At 35.3% G+C, this 15243-nt stretch overlaps 1 long non-coding RNA gene across 1 annotated transcript; it reads left to right on the top strand.

The window, feature by feature from the left end:
• The first annotated feature begins 13660 nt into the window (after positions 1 to 13660).
• Positions 13661 to 14818, top strand: LOC146734343 (uncharacterized). Its single transcript, XR_014931735.1, has 2 exons — positions 13661 to 13811; positions 14304 to 14818. It is a non-coding gene; the product is annotated as an uncharacterized LOC146734343 (long non-coding RNA).
• Positions 14819 to 15243: the final 425 nt, after the last annotated feature.

Genomic DNA, 15243 nt, shown 5'->3' with positions numbered 1-15243 from the left:
ATATGTACGTCATCAGTAGTGTAGAATGTCATTTGTAAACGAAAAATAGCTACGAGACAACATGGAATAGTCATTTAAACGGTAAAATAGAAGTTTATGTCGATTGATCCCAGTCTTTTTATTGTGAAGACGCTAAAAGTTAATTTTTGCTATCCACTCCAAAATGACTGCAGAGTCGGTCGATCGTCGGTCCGTGTTATGATACTACCCCCCCCCCGATACAGTCCGTGTAATAATAATAATAATAATAATAATAACATTATTGCATCCTTAGAAATACAATGTTTCTATCAGTTAATAGCAATAAAGATTAGTTGTGATAACTACTACTACAAAAAGAAAGTTAGTTGTTAAAAAAAAAAAAGATGAAGCAAGTGTTACATATCAAATGGCATTTTTATTTCTTGATTGAAATGCATTATGAATATAGTTGCCAATCTTTTTTATTATTATATCATCTTTTGAAGTCATCAAGAAATTAAATTTCTGGAGATCATCCTGGGTTTCTTGTGGAAATATAATGTCTTGTATGATTTGTTGGCATATTACTTTATATTGTGGACATTTCATAACAAAGTGCAGTTCATCTTCTATTTCATTCTGTGAACATTGTTTGCAAATTCTATTTTCAGTAGGTATTTTTGGTTGCATATGTCTCCCTTTTTCTATTGCTAAATTGTGATTACTAGTTCGAAATTTTGTCATTGAAATTCTTTGTTTCAAATTTAGCACATCTAAGTATTTTTCAAAATTATAAGAGTATGCAGGACTAAAATATAAGATGATATATTTGTAAGCAACGATATATGAAATTTCTGGAATTGTACCGTTGCAAATCTACGAAGGTAATTTGTTTGATGCCCGTAACCAGTTGGTCAGTGGTCTGCACCGTCTATTAGTGCAATTGTATTTGATCACTGGCGCTCTCGTTTGTATCTATTTTACCAGTTATCATTTACATAAATAATAATTTTGTGCAACTCTGTGTTTATCTAGCTGCATTTTTTAAATGACGTGAACTAGCTACGTTAATATCGTGACGATCTTTTATAATTTGCGACCAAACACGGCGGGCCGCCATCTTTCAATATATAGTAGGACACCTTGTCACAGCGCCATCTACGTTCAAGGTCACTTGTTTGAATCTATTTGTTTAAGGTGGAGATGCATGTTCGTGGGCACTTGGAAGTGATTTTTTTTTTTTGCTTTTTATTATCCAAACAGTCTTGGCTATAGACTGTTAAAATTTTGTAGAATTGTGAATAGTGGAACATACTCAAAAACAATTTTAAAATATAGATAACAGGTGCAAACATTATCTCTTTTGAATGCTTAGCAAGATTTAGCAAGGCTGCACATAAATATTAAAAAAGAAACATGGTGAAAAAAATTACGGGATCTCCATATTATACACTATATTTAACTTTTAACAAAACGATAATACATTTAAATTTGGAACTGTTACAGCCATTTTAATTGTGAGCATTAGCAAACTTCTTACTGAGTGCATTGTTATGCACATTAGCAATTATTTCAGCTTCTGTTTAGTGCACATCCCAGAACTTTAAAAATATAGCTCCTAGACGCTTTGACCTTTTGTTTATCTTCAAACGCCGCCGGGGCATTGTTTTTGGTTGAACAGTGTTACAACAATCGTACAGACAACAAGCCTGGGTGTTAATTTATGCATAAACTTGAAGTAGTGAAATTTGAGCTGCTGCCCTGCAAAATTGACAACTGGTAGACAGTTTTCAAGACGGCACTTTCTTCAGAGTAAACAGATGTACCCATAAACCAATTTTGACAGGAAACAGAAGCATGGTTTAGAAGCAATTTTTTTTCAAATCACTTTTGACCAAAAAAGCACATTTTTGTGCATATTTAAAACTACATAAATAAAAAATACTATCAAAATTATAAAACTCATACAATAAGCTTTCCGAAAATATAGTTTTTTGGGCAAGAGAAGTCATCTTGGTTTCCTAATAAATTAATTAAAATACCTGTCAGGTAAACTGCATCTCTACCTTAAATGTGCATTTGAGAGAACTGAATTATTGTTGCAAGGTTTCGGTGGATTTATGTGAACTGTATATTGTTTGTAAAAAAATTGTATTATTTTCACAGGATCTGGATTTGACAATTTTGATGGCTTATATCATGCAACAATACCACATAGTTCTGCAATATACACAAATCTATTACAGAAGATTTGCTGACTTCAATTAAAAATCTTCATTTATGACACGTTTATTTTATTATAAAAATGTATTTAACTTCGAATTTTTCATTGTACACCAAATGAAGTTGGTACTAAAAACAACTTTTTGTCTGTGAGAATTTATGCAACTTTATTTGTACAGTAAGAGAATGATTATGTTGCTAAGTGATGATATAGATGGCAGTGCTGGTCCGTCCTACTTCAAACTGTGAAATATCGGGTCAAGATAAATTAGTGATTGCAGGTTATGCTCATTAAAGTTCACTAAAATATTCAGGTATCACCTGTGGAGTCTTATAACCTTGGTATATTCAATGATTATGGATACTGCTAATGTCAGTACTGCTAACAGTGTGGCTATTGATAACATACTAGATATGGGACATATTGTATTTAATACTTATCTTAAGTCATTCCAGTATGTATTTACAGGTTGCTTGCTGATTTAAATAGCTGCATTTCATTCGGACCAAATCAATCTGGGTGCCTTTCTGACTTTGACTTCGACCTTGTCTCTGCATTTCAGACATTGGACACTGCATTGAAAAATGTTGTAAGCCATTTTCTTTTGTTTTTTCTTATTTGTCATACTCAGTATGTACACTGTTTTGGTATTTCACCACGTAAATATATTTCTTGAATATTGTCAAGACCAAGTTTGGTACATGAGGATTAATTTGAACATTTGAACAGGAACCGTGTCATTTTCAATGACTTGTTAGTTTTAGTTTATGTTATCAGAACGGGAACTTATACCGTGCGCCTCATTCATACTAAACATGTAAACTAAAAAGAAATTTGTGTGTAGATGCTGGCCGCCATTTTGGAATCACAACACAACAGTATCACGTGCTAATTCACATACATGGTCTCTGTTGATTGTGTTATAGAGCTATTTAGTATGTTCATCATACTGACGAAGTTTCAGTAACAAATGTTACGTGGATCTAGGATTCTGGAATAGGGGGGGGGGGGCGATAAGTTGGCCGAAGGCCAAGTTCGCGAGCGCCGATGGCACGAAGCACTGTTGGTTGTTAGAAATAGGGGCCGGCCCCCTCTAAATCCGCTCATATACATACATATATACACTTATGCAGACTTTCTAAACAGAAAAGTGTTTTAGGAAATTTTAAACCAAGAGTTTTAAAGGAGCGATCGGCTTTTTGAACATGGTGAGCTTGTGGTTAAATACAATAACACCATTACAAATATGATCGCAGATGTTATCAATACAACTTGGTTGGTGACATCAGATTCTATACAAAAACACTCGATTGTGAATCAGAAATATATTGTTTGTGCCACGTGTGGGGCAGATATGTGCACTCACTCGACATTACTCAATGTATATTATGGAATCCTTATGCTATTCCTTTACTTATTTGACAATAAAATGTACTGTACTTGTCAGTTGTTTTGTTCTGGTGAATTGTTTTTTTATCAAACAGTCCTTTGTTTTGTGTTCTTAGACTTTTGTTTTAATGATCTACGGCTGAGTATTGTATTTATATTTACATTTACAATGTGTACTACACATATGGAGGTCAAATATAGTTTGTACTGAATGAATGGCAGTCTAACTCAATCATTTAACACACTGAAAACTGATTCTTGACTACAGTGACTTATAAGTGGAAATGGTTGCTGTTGATTTCTAATGGGAGACTCATATTGTACCAAGGCTATAACATAACAGTATTAATTAGATGACACTCCCAGAAGTGGTATAGATTATGAAAATCCTCAGTGTGACAAAATAGTAGGAAGGCTACTGTCATGAATTTGTTTTTGCGTATCTGTTAACCGACTTAATTAACTGATTATTAGCTGAATTGCTGTGTTATGTCTGTCATCGTTTAGGTCTATTTGAAGTTTTGGACGGAACTTGGCTCAGTGATTTGGAACTAATTACCAGATAACCACCGCTTTTTAGACTACTCATTCTGACAGTTGGTATTCCATAGTTATTAATGTAGTGAACGATTAATCAAAAGATATGACGTATTCAGTACTTAGTGTGATTGGCTTTATGATTGAAGGTTACGCCCTATAGTCTTTTACTGTTTTGTAATTGGTTAGAGTTTTGAAAATGAATAAAGAGAGTTTGAGTTGGTCTTGGCGAATACTCTACGATAGACGCAGTCTGAGAGTCGAGAGTCCAGTCCAGGGGCGAGCCTTGAGGCAGTCCAGTCTTGGGCGAGTCTTGGTTCAGCCTTATGAGATTCTTGGGGACTTTTCCCCAGGGCGCTGTGTCTTATAGAGTGCTCCAAAAGATCGACTAAGACGAGAGTTGAAACGTATTTCGTTGTGTGTGTCTTATTTGACTGTAAAGTTAAAGTGACTTTCCCGATCCCGTACCTCAAGGGGACGAGATAGAGAGACGAGACGAGATTTCCCCTTGACACGTGTGGAGAATCCAGAGAAAGATTTTCCCCCTGATACTACTCCCGGAGACTGTCTTCGTGATTTATTATAATAATCGTTCTATGTGTGTTCCCCTGCATGATTCCCACTCATGGCAACAGAGTAGCTGAAGAAAAGTGAATATATTTTATGTCATATTAAATGCCCCCACACAACCCGTTAGTAATCGGTCGATAAGACCAGCTCTATCAATGTTTATTGACTCCCGTGTGCGAGTCTTTGCAGTTGGTCTGTGTTTGGTAGTATCCGTCTGTTCCACAGATGTCTAAAAGCCACTAATTTGATTTCAATGAAACGTATTCCTAGTATATAGATGATCTAGGACTATGTACATACTGGATGAGTTTTTAGTGAAAATATGTGCATATTAACTACCCAATTCAAATTCAAGCAATCTCACTTTTTTACAGATTCATCTAGTCACGTGCATCTAAACACTAAGTGCGCATATATAACGCGTAATTTGGAACCGTCATTTTGCAGTTGGTTACTGTGGTTAAGTGAGGCCCGCGTTTGTGTGAAAAAGGGTAGAGACATGGTCGTGATCATGGTTTCAATCTATTCTTTTATGTCTATATGTTCCTAATATGCATGTAATTTATACTAGTTCTGGTGACCTTAAATAGACTTTAACAAATGACCTTAACAAATATTGGCTTGTTATGTTCAATTTAGTTCATTTTGTAATTTCACCAGTTAAGGATTCGTTATGTTGTACAAAAGTATTAATATTAGGCTTACATATTAGATTACATGACAAATTGTCAGAAGGACTTTATCCAATAAATAAATTTACGAATCCAAATCACAAAATAAATAACAGAGAATCAATAAGGCCTTTAGGTACACAGTCACGTCAGTAACCAAACATGAATCTTCCATAAAGTGCTGTATAGAACACATTTACACTTTACCTCAAAACTGTTCAAATTTGAAATACTTCAAATGTGGTGTTTCAACCTAAAACGCATTAATGTTCCAAATAGTTTCGAACAATTTTGTATTCGGTATTTGATGCCATACCCATTGTAGCAATTAATATGTGGAATGTATTTGAGCTTATTTATTAGATAAGATTGGGTTGCGTGATAGGTGCCAGCACACGTAACTCGTGCGCAATTTGTAAAATAATAGTAGCTATAAATTTATAGATTTTAGTATTTTCAATAAGCAATTTTATATATATTTATAGTAGTTACTGAATTTCAAATTATATGGTTTAGCATATGAATAAAACTATGGGAAATACACTCTGCGTATGAATACGAATGTGGCTTAAAACAAAGACATGTGTGGATTCAGTAAACCAACGGTCAGAACAATGGGTCACATAGCCGAAAGTATTAGTTAATGATAAACTAAAGTAGGGTAATAAATGTCATAAAAAGAGACAGTTATTATACAAACAACATTCTCTTTATTTAACACTACGTCATGTCTGAAAATAGATGACTCATGCCATTGACGCTGCAGGTCAGCGTCCTCTCATTCATTTCTGCTATTTCTTTACTAAACTATACTAGCCCTAACAATTGCATACTCAGCAATCAGTTTATACTGATAATGCCTTGAATGAAATGCGTAGTTTCACGAATAAACACCAGCGGCAAAGCGCTATTTTAGCCAAAATTGACTAGTAAAGCATTATATGACATAGGTCTGTCCTACGACAGCGCGTCCTTTGACGACACAACTAACTCTGTACTTTGTTTAAAACAGTACTTTGATCTACGCTGACTACGATGTGACCTTTACCCCCAAGTTCTCTATCACACAGAGCTCAAATGTTACTTTTTCATAGGCCAAAAAATAATTTTCATTCCATCACATTATATTATCGGAAGGTTTTGGACTATGCAATCAAAGGAAATGTAGTAATTGCAAACAGGAAATCCGACTTATTACAATCTTATTCCCCTGAGTTTCATTAAGAATTAAATTATTGCTTTTATTAAGAATGAAAAACATTTTAAAAAATGTCATCCCAGTTTGGTACAAAATTGCAACTTAATGTGCAAATATTTCAAACTAAATAATCTGCATATATTGAATGCCTCTGTTTAATTGGCATTGATGCGTGTAAGCTATTTATGACTTAGAAATGAACATTGTCTGAATGCACTAGTCATGACGTAATTGTTCATCGCGCACCAACACTTAAAAAAACAATGGTCAACAGTATGAGTGGCTTAAATAACACGATAATTAAGATACATTTTGGGAACAGACTACATGAACTGTGTTGGTACTTTTACGTGGTTAGCAATAGACAATCTATTTAATCTGATGTTGTTTTGAAATGTGGTCGATATCTTGAATTTTGTAATTGTTTGTAGCGCATACCTTGATTCATGACGTGTTATTTGTCAATACTTGTGTCATAATGGAGGCGTCTGTATGGATACACAGCAAAGTAATGAATATATAATTCAAATATGGCGGATTAGTGACTCATCTTTGATAAATATTCATGATGTGCACACACCTTTTGTGAAATATGACCAATGACGTAGAGATAATGAATCGCTGAATAGACAAGGATTTTTTGATTATCTGAGCAAGCTGTTCAGTTGATGTTAAGTTCAGCCTCGTCTCAGAAAACATGGCACTGCTGTACACACTGGTGATATTGGTGCTGTTGCTTCCAAGCCACTGTTCCCATGTATCAGCGCACGCGCTCAGCAAAGGTTTTGCACCATTTGCCGCCAAACTATCTGTTTCTGAATCGCTCTTTCCAGATATTGTTGGGACTGTAGATTCCAATGACTTTAAACACTTGTTATTAGTGGAAGACGTTTGGAAATCAGTGTCCCGCCTCCCATGTGTGCGGAACAATGGATCGAGTAACTTGGTCCACACCACAGCACGGATGAATATATCTGAGCAATGTCGTCGTGATCTGGAAGAATATTACTGCGATCTTGAAGAATCTGAACCATACGCTTTACAGAGTATGTATTTTTATCCATCGCTTTTATTGTCACCTAACTGTTTTTGTACGTCAAAGAATCCCCATTTGTGTTTGCCCTAGAACTTAATAGTTGCCTTATTGTTCAAGGTTAAGGCAACATATATTCATTTAACGACGCTGTTATGTACAAAATAACCCCAACAACCCACAATGTACGAAATAACAGAATTCTTTGTTGTTAGTGTGTTGTTGGTTTAATATTAATGCATTGTCAATGTACTAGCTGTACTCAAGCATCAATATTCTACCGACATAGTGAGCACAATCGACGTCCATTGTCACGTGACTAACATTTCGTCATAGCATATTAATTTGATATGTCACATGACATACTCATAACGTCGGATACTAACAATCATGTTTCACTCTGAATGCTTGAAAGTTGGGGTTCTATTTAATATCATTCGTACTGTACTTCATGGGAAGGGGTACATCCATAGTATATGGCTTTACGCAGCTGTTTTGATCCCGGACGGTTTGAATTTTGACCCCAAATTTTAAGATTTCCGGCCACAATTTTGTCAATTTCTTAGATGTCTTTGAGTCAATTGGCTGCAGAGCATTCCTACCCAAAATCAAGGTAAATATCTCCCTGGGACCGCTCTACAAATGCAGCTATTAAACGTGTTATTATTAAATACAACAAGATGGTCTGAGATTAACTGCTTAGCAACAGAATCACACTTGAAAAGGTCGACCGGAGTTTACCTAGAACAATGCTGGCGTGTTTCCATACACAGCACATTTATGATGTATATTCTGAAGTAGATGTGTCATATGCATCATGCAATACTACGTAGTTGATCATACGATAAGATGATCAATGTTCGCTGGCAATCATGGCATGTATAGTTTTATCAGGCTGTACGTTGTACTAAGGTTCATGCAGAATTGTATTGAGTTGTTGAACCTGTTAACTTGTAGGTGTATTTATCAAACAGAACTTTTCATACACCTATAGTTATTGTTGTGTTTCCGCTACGTGTATATTTCAAGTTGGACATTGTGTATTTCGCTATTGAGTCCTACAACTTTAGTAATTATTATGGTAAATATTGCTGTTAATTCATCTAACCGGAAATAATTATTATTGTGCGTATTACTGCTAATTCATGTAATTGTAGTGCTTATTATCATATTATTGTTAGTTTATACTCCAGTTAGCGAGGTGCCAATTATTGTGCTGTGTACGAATAATTATATGTGCCCACTGTGGACCTTGATTCCCCCTTATGAAATACTGAATAGGCGTTGTTGTTTATTAAGAAATCCAACTTACGGGTATGACAATATTATAAATTATTAATTAGCATTAATCATTGTAATTATATTCTACAATGATCAAACCGAATAAACAAGTACTAATAAGGAATAGAAATTGCATGTGTCGAAACCAAAAGTTATAAATAATTACAAAAATTGTAATATAATAAGCTGTCAATAATAGAAAAAAATAAGACACAAATGCAGATCGATTCTGTAAATGATACTTTTTAGTTGGTGAACATTCAATTTGCTACCGGTAATGTCACGTTTCACAGTTGCTGGGTTAACATTCTCAGCAAAGTATGCTATGTTAATGTTGCTATATGTTTTTCTACATCGACTAACGTCCGATATGAGATACTGAACAAACATTGTACATTTCGGGCAAAATCGTATTGTTCTGATCAGGACGCATTATATCAATTTTGATCATGCTATTGAAGGATAATGTTCACACAAAACGTGACATTACCATTCTGAAAAATACCGGATCAGATAGAATAGATAGTCAACAGAATGGTTTGATTGTAAATTCGATAGCACCTGCCAGAAACGAAACGAAACGTGAAAAAAAACGAAATGAAATTAAACCAAATTTTGAACGACTCCAAACATCGTCACGTCACAAAAATAAATTTGTCGAGAATATTTACTTTCCACCTCTTTTCCGCCTACTTTGCAGCTCGATTCATTTGTGCTGACTTGACGTGACAGCCCTTTTGGAATAGTTGAACACTGATGGCGCTATTCATTTCGTGTTTCGAAGTGCTAAATTTAGGGTTAAGGTTTCGTTTCGTTTCGTGGAAAAGACTAAGCCCATCTGCCAGTAAAGCTCATGACAACAATACTGTGATTCCAGTCAAGACATCGTAGTTATGCCGAGGCGCTAATTAACGGATCGACAAAATGGGCAAACGCCGAACGAAATCACACTGTACTCTGTTGATCATCAAAATGACCATAATACGGACAGCAACCGTCGTCTTCATGTTGTTTATGGCAACAGCAAACTTCTTGCTGGGAATATGTCTATTATTCATAAGCGTGCGAGCATTTTAATCAGTAGATTTTGTCCTGATAGTGCAGCGGACATGATTGAAGCTTATGTTCAGGCAAACTTGAATGTAGTCAATGTTAAATGTGAAAAATTGGTTACTAAATATGAACCATACTCCTCATTCAGTTTATCTTCTACAATAACTGACTTTACTAAAAACCTGTGAACCTCGAATAGTGGTCGAGGTGGGCGATCGTGCGTAGACTGTATAACCGTCGTAACTAACTCACTCTCTATAGCAGATCGCCTCAGAATTGGCACCTACAACTGAGGATCTTTTAAATCGAGTAGTTCAACTGTCAATAAGCCGTGCGAGGATCATGATATCTCTCTTCTTCACACTGACTGGTAAATGACTGTTCTATTCACAACGACTTTTATTCTCCCGCTTTATCAGTTGTTGACACAAAGACTGAAATTTGTGTTTGGCCACCATATGGAGGTGTATGAACTCGGTTATGGTTATAACGTAAAATGGTCCGATGTTGATTGGGGCTGAAATTAGGAACGATAATAGCGTGTTGTTTCTTCTATGTGTGTACCTCCCTGGAAACTTATACGACAACTTAGAAGAATATAATAATTACCTCGGTAAAATTAACGTTATCGTTCAAGCTTGTGACACACCCAACGTTTGTATGTAATGCTGACCTCAAATCGCTTTTCGGTAAGGAAGTCCATGAGATCTGTATAAATACGGGTCTTATAATTTCGGACTCTGAGGTTATTAGTGAAAGCACAGATAGCATTTCGTATGTTAGTGAGTCACATTCCATTACCTCATGGTTAGACCATTGTATTTCTGTTGTACATCGCTTTATTACAGATAACCATAATATTTATGACTGTTGCATCCGATCATTTGCCAAAGTCTATTGTGTGCGAGTCCCAAAAGTTGATTCACACCAACTGCCAATTCTCGAACCAGGCTAAACCACGTGACATGCACATTAATTGGACTAAAGCAAAACCACACGATAAAATGATACAATATACAAAGCACACTGAATATACTGAACTATACTTTAAAACCAGAGTAAGCCATTTGCTGCTCAGATATTAATTGTGAAGATAGTTGTAACTGTAGTGACATTTATCCACGGTCAGTTTTGTTTCAGTTCCGGGCTGGAATGATGTTATTAAAGTCGCCGATGATACGGCTCGTGAAAGTTTTCTAGCGTGGCGAGATGCTGGCACCCGGACAAGGTTTCATTTACTATATGATGCAATCACCAAGATCAAAATTCAAGTTTGCACTACGTAGTTGCAGTAAGAATGAAACACCAGAACCAGAAATTGTGGATATGTGCCAAGTTACAAGCCGATCGTTTTGTAGCTATTTTGAATTCCGTGAAAAATTATCAATATAAAGCAAAATTATATATCTGCCTGTGATAATAACGGTAATTATGTATATAGTGCAGATATTGTGAACATTATCGGTAAGCTACCAACTCAAATGTCACGTGGCTGATGGTCTGAGCGCCGAGAATCTTAAGTATGCTAACGTCAAATCGTCTGCTTTTAAGTCTGTATATTTGTGACATACGGTGGAAGTCAGAACTTTTCCAACACTGGAAAAATCAACTGTAGTAATTTTCACAATTGTTTTTTTTTTAATCCTGTTCTGCTATGGAGCTTATGATTTGAATTAAAGTAATAATAATATATTCAAACAGTATTTCCAAAAGTTATGATTAAGTATGGTCCGAGCGATTTTTTCACATATCGAACTTGCCCGCAGCTACACTATTTTACAGACGTAAAAGCAAAATAATATCTTCTATTTTGTTCACAGTGTTTTCTGCAAATGGAGAGTTTCCTTTGGACTTCATGGTTACGGGAAACACCAAATCACTTGGAACGTTCAGTCAGTGCGAAGCAGTCAAGGATACCCCAACTGAGTCGTCGTTTGATGCGAATTACTGCCTAGTTACTGTTGATTCAATAATAATAAGAGTAAGAAAACTGTCTTTCATTTATGCATATGAACCACAAGATAAAAAAAACCTTATGTCTTTTCACCAACATGTTATCGACAAACGATCACATACCAACACAATGTCGACGTCACCAACGGCGTGTGTTACACAATTACATCACTCTGATGAATAATAAACGAAAAAGTTGTCGAAGGATATGAATAACAACTATAATTCAACTAAGTAAAATAATATATAGGTTATATAGAAAAAGATGCGGAATTGTGGGAAGGTAATTAAGTGAGTACAAAGTATACGATACGTATAATTAAACGGACTAAACTCTTGTTGAAAACAGTGATGGCACGTAACAAATATAAATACAATAATTGTGTAACGAATACACATGTTCTGTCAAAGAAGGGAGAGAAACAATGTACGATAAACCCTCTCTATATTAACTATATAATCGTAGACACTAAACTTGGCATAGTCAATTTGGTTTCAAATAATTGTTACATGCGTGTTCTCAATTATGTCAATATTATTAATAATGTAGTCAATTATAAAAGCCTTTAAATTTAGAGCGTTAATATGAATGGAGAAATTCAAATTGTCAGTCAATACACTTACAGTAATTCACTGTTTATGGTTCAAATAAATTATTAGTAAAATTTTTGGCCATAAACTGCCTTATTTTATTATTCACAATTTAATTTCAATGCACTACACCATGTCTCAACTAATTAAGGTTGTCTTAGTCGTTTAAATTAGGATATTGTGTTCCTAAGTCATGTGGGAACGAAGATGTTGTCACAATAGTGGAAACAGGTAAGTTTGATACATTTTTCACAATTATTGAAGATAATAATTTCGAAATTACAAAATAATGTGTTTTGTTTTCGCATGCTTACAGTAAATTCTGTTTGACTTTCAGTTACCAGTATTCTTCCTCCCCATCTACGGATGAGTTCTACGTCTTCGTGTAACAACGATTATGATCTGGATGCGGGTGCCATAGCAACAATGTAGGTACAGATCCAAAGTTGTGTCGTTTCATACCAGAACAACTACCGTCTTAATTATTTACCTGTAGAATTAGAAATAACCATATCTTGAAATATAAATTTTCATAGTCGTAATTTGGATTCAAATGCCCTGGACACCAGACACATCACAATAAAAGGCAGGTCATAAAGTATGCTAGTGTCCGGGGATACATTAGTGTTGCATCATTATCAAATCCGTTGTTCACAATCTTTTGAATTTGAAATCATGGCATAATTACAATGACACTTCCAAAGCACTACAAGGAACGGACACACTTTCTGTCCCCGGTTGCACGTGACCAGTTACTGACAATAATGTTGGCGGTACATCACCTGAATCATTCAACCGATAGACATGCTGGTTTTCCATTTGACAACACGATATCTCACGTATTGTTTTATTCCAGATGTTTCTGTGTCATATTTTGTGTTTTGGTTTTCGTCGGTACAATATATGATATATACATAAAAATTAAACGGCGTAATCATAAAGAAGAGTCTTCTCGCAATAATGCTGGCGACAGAACTATACATCAAGGTAGGTTTTGAACTGGGACGATATCAATCTGATTAAAATCTGATGTAGTGTACGGGCTTTAATTATTTTGGCTATAAACTTATTTTAATTTTATTTTTTATTACTTTTGTTATTAATGCCTTTTTATTTTATTATTTTACTTTGATTTTGATTTTTTGTAATTCCGCCCTACATACATCTGAGCCGATGCCTATGTAACGAGATTTCAACGAGACCCACTGTCAACGATTTTAGTCAACGAATCACAGACCTTCTTCTATAGCGCACATGATGACGTCACCGGGCAGAGTCAGGTGGCAAACACACTCAAATAAAATGGCGGATTATACCGACGTTAGCGACCGAGAAGAACACGGCTTTTCGGTAAGTTTATCATTGTCAAATGCAACGAAAGTCATTTTTTTATGTTTATATTGTGGCTCGAATGGTTCGAGTTTAGATCGTTATTTTGCGTAGTTATTCTGGGAGTGACGATTTTGTTTCCACCGGTTCGACCGAACACCGGTGTCTTTTTCCAGTCGCTTGCCCTGGAGACGGGTGATGTTTTGTTGACGATCGGTTCAAAACCGTCTACGGTATTGAAGCCGTAGCTGTAAATATTCATCAAAATGTATCAACATTTTGTACATTATACAATAACTCTTTATTAAAGTAATTGAGCTGATTTGGACTGGAATAAAATATTTTTTATTTGGAACACATCGCAATTGATCAGGAAATATTTGTTTGCTCCAATTTTCTGCGTCGATGCCGTGGGCCGGTGACCATTATACAATTTAAAATTTGCATTGTTTACTATAGCTGTTTACAGTGTTCTAATCATTACGATTTACTTATTTTTTGCTTCCATTCTAGATAATTATGCTCAGTGATGTAAAATTGAAGCGATGACTGAATAAACGAACCTTGGCTGACGAAGATGTATCAGGAAGTGTACTTGCTGCAGTTTAGCAGCTCTTATTGGCCGCTTAAGCTATTTTGATATTACGTTGCGGCCCGCAACGTATACCACGACCAAGAGAGCTGCATAAACTGCAGCAAGAAGTGTACACATTTGTTGGAAGTGAACAAAATATTCAATGTAATGACAAAAATTGTAAAATGCTGTGGAATTTCTTATGTAAATAAAAATATACTAGCAATTTTCTATTAATGGTTTATTCAAGTGGGCAAAATATAATGTACAGAAAAATTGCCCGTAGAGTATCGCTACACTGAAAAGTAAGCAACCGACAGCCTGTATAAAAGGGGGCCTGTGATTGGCTGTTACTTACGCGAGATTTGAACGGGACTTACGTAGGCGTCGGATCAGATGTATGTAGGGCGGAATTACAAAAAATCAAAATCAAAGTAAAATAATAAAATAAAAAGGCATTAATAACAAAAGTAATAAAAAATAAAATTAAAATAAGTTTATAGCCAAAATAATTAAAGCCCGTACACTACATCAGATTTTAATCAGATTGGGACGATATATGCAAACATCATGATCAGAATAATTTTATATAATGTAGAAATAATGATCCATGGATTCCATGATTGGATAGCCACATGAATTACTAATCTTTTTCTGGTGTGCTTTTTATAAGGGTATATCCATCAGTTCATCTTGGCGTGTTCGTTTCTGGAAAATGGTCGTAAGATTCTGTCAGCCAGGGTAACCTCTCCATATCTGCTGTGTTTGAACGGAATACGTGTACTCAGTTTTTCATGGGTGTTCATTGGTCACGTGTTTATAGGACTGCTGATTGTTACTGGTACTTGTCAATACATTTTGTTTTGTTACTTTCATTAC

This window comes from Saccoglossus kowalevskii, chromosome 15, assembly GCF_978046115.1.
Source record: "Saccoglossus kowalevskii chromosome 15, keSacKowa6.1, whole genome shotgun sequence".
Lineage (NCBI taxonomy): Eukaryota > Metazoa > Hemichordata > Enteropneusta > Harrimaniidae > Saccoglossus > Saccoglossus kowalevskii.
The sequence above is the reverse complement of the archived record's forward strand: the minus strand, read 5'-3'. Positions and strand labels throughout refer to the sequence as shown.